Source organism: Triticum dicoccoides, chromosome 2B (assembly GCF_002162155.2).
Source record: "Triticum dicoccoides isolate Atlit2015 ecotype Zavitan chromosome 2B, WEW_v2.0, whole genome shotgun sequence".
In the NCBI taxonomy this organism is placed as follows: Eukaryota; Viridiplantae; Streptophyta; class Magnoliopsida; order Poales; family Poaceae; genus Triticum; species Triticum dicoccoides.
The window spans coordinates 287,857,408-287,860,178 of NC_041383.1; the positions used below are offsets into that span (position 1 = coordinate 287,857,408).

Below are 2,771 nucleotides of genomic sequence, written 5' to 3' on the forward strand. Positions count from 1 at the left end.
AATGATCACTATTTTATATAATAGCAATAATAGTTTTCGTGTATTTTCTGGTAATTTTAGGGAGTGATTTTGATATTTTATTTTAGCCAATAATTGTCATGTGCAGTATAGTTTTTAGTCAGAGTTTACTGTGCGTTTGGGCTGCACAGTAGCAATCTAACCCAGCGCGCAGCTTTGTTTTTTTTTCCTTGCCCACGCGCGCTAGGCAGCAGCAGCCGCTAGCAGGCCTTCGGCCGATTTCCGCACAGCAGGACAGCCCACCGGCAGCCTTCTTGTCTTTTTTTTTTCTCCTCATCCCCTACCTCCAGCGTGTTCTTCCTGGAGACCAATCCCGATCCAAATCCTCCGTGGATTCGGCTCGGATCTTGCAGCTCTTGCCTCCCACCTCCATATAAATACTCCCCACGTCCGGATCGACTGAGTTTTGGCAAAATCGTAGCCTCCTGTGCCCTAGGTCGATTTCGCGATCTCGCCGGAGTTCCACCGCTGTTGACCTCCGCCGTCGTCGCTTCCGTCGCCACCATCGGTTCCTAGCACCTCTGTTAACCTGTTCTTGATCGCCTCAAGCTTCTGTCTCGACCTCACCTCTTAGTGGCACAGGGATTCACCGAACCGAGTGCTACAACCTCGACCAGAAGCAGAGCACCGCCGCCGTCGCTCCAGTCGCCCATCGACGCCACCACAGGGCGTGATCCTCCCAGAAGAGGCCCCCTTTGTCTTCACAGGAGAGTTCCGCGACCGCCCGTCCTTTCCTCCACCACCAGAGCAGGCGCCACCATCGCCGCCCCGCGCCGTTCTTCCTCAAGTCCGACGGCCAGCCTCTGTTCTTCTCCGGTGAGTCGCCTTACACCGTCCAATCCCTCTCCAATGGCCAAGATTAGATCTGCTGTTTTTATTTAAGGCCGAACCGTTTTTCTCTAGTTACCGACCGTTCGTTGCTTAAGCCTAGCAGCAAACAACCTCTAGCCTATCACAGTGCGCCACGTGGCACATCCACAGCTGCCGCAGCAGTTCTTCCAGAAATCTATTTTGACACAGTTTATTTTGGCAGATTCCATACCAAATGTTCATTTAGGTATATCTTGAGATCCGTATATCCAAATTCACCGATTCTTTTTCCTGTGTACTCGTAGAGACCAGGCGAATACCGCAGAATCAAAATTTAACATTTTTGAACTATTCAAATTTGAATTTGTTTAAATTTGAATCCAAACATCCGGAGGCCATATTTTTTCAAACCGCTTATCCAATTTAGTTGATTCTTTTTGCATTGTCATATTACTAGCATGTAGATAAGATATACCTACTGTTATGTTCTGTTATTAAAGTTTTGATTTAATTTCTTGTTGTTGACTTTATTGTGGTGTTATGTGAGTACGGTTAATTTATCGGTGCCTTCGTTAATCGTATAGATTGTCCGGACTGCGAAGCGGATCAGAATTAATTGTTAGAGTACTTCAACACCGTTCAAGGCAAGTTTGCACATTTGATTTTGCTCATCCTATATTCTGCTATGCATGTGTGGTTTTTATGCTATGATATATGTTTGGTTGATCATTATATTTCGTGCTGTCATGTTTTGGTACTGATTGTGTTATGTGATGGTGTGATCAACTTGCTATAATAGACGTGGGCATGTGTCGAGTGATCCATGAAAGTGGTGAGTGTTTATAGCCGTAGGCTCGGGATTATTAACCAGGTGAATGCGTCACTGGCAGAGCGCTCTATTGTCCCTAGAGAATGCGTCATTGACAGAGCGCAGTTGAGGCGAGCTTTAGTTTCGGAACTTAAATCAGGTGAATGCGTCCTTGCCAGAGTGCTCTATTGTTCTTAGAGAATGCACCACTGACAGAGCGCACTTGAGATACTTCTGAAGTTCTTGTCATGTTTACTTAGAATCTTTGGGGTTATCTTGGGCGAATGAATTAGGGGCGGTTGTGAGTTCAGGTAGTGGAGGTAGGTGAAGACTTTCTTCTCCAAATTAACTTGAGTGTTTTGTTTGTCATACTTTACTTGTGGATGTAGGTTTGCTATATCATATTGTGTGATTTGCCAATACAATCAATGTATTGACCCTTGTGGCTGCAACTTATCATGTTGCAGGATTTTCAGATGATCATTGAGATACAGTAGGGTCGCGAGTCTTCACTCAGCATTTCGCCAGTGGGCATTGATGGGACTCATCATTTGATTATGCTACATTTCCGTTGTTATTATTGAGTAAAGCTAGTTATGTACTATGAGTTTGTAACACTTTATAAATTCTGGATCATACGTTATAGTAAATGATGCATTTGTTATTTGATATTCATATGTACTGTGTGTGCGAGCGAATCGATCCAGGGACTAGCACAGTGAGCACAGAGACATCGAATCTTTTCATTTGATATTCATATTAACTGTAGGTTGTGACCCTAGAACTTTTCATCTGTACTAGTTTTCTTAGGGAACTTTTCATCCACTCCAACATCTTGTGAAGATTGGAGATGGCATGTTAATGCTCATGTTAATCATGTCAGATTGAAGATGGCATGTTAGCGCATTTTACAAATCCTGCATACCAAATAGGCATGTAGTAGTGCGAATCGATCTAGGCACTAACACGTTTTCTTCTTTTGCAGATAAGATTAGGCCCAGTGGTGGGTAATGTGATACAATATAACAATCACGTCGAATGCCTAGATCTACATCTCTCAGAAATAACTTTGAACTCCTATCGAGGGACCTTACCGGAGATTATATTCGCCAGGTTCTTTGTTGTCAAAGCAAGG

General features: G+C 43.9%; 1 long non-coding RNA gene across 1 annotated transcript; it reads left to right on the plus strand.

The window, feature by feature from the left end:
• Positions 1–314: 314 nt before the first annotated feature.
• Positions 315–1,934, plus strand: LOC119367678. The gene is made up of 3 exons (XR_005176383.1): positions 315–526; positions 601–834; positions 1,413–1,934. It is a non-coding gene; the product is annotated as an uncharacterized LOC119367678 (long non-coding RNA).
• Positions 1,935–2,771: the final 837 nt, after the last annotated feature.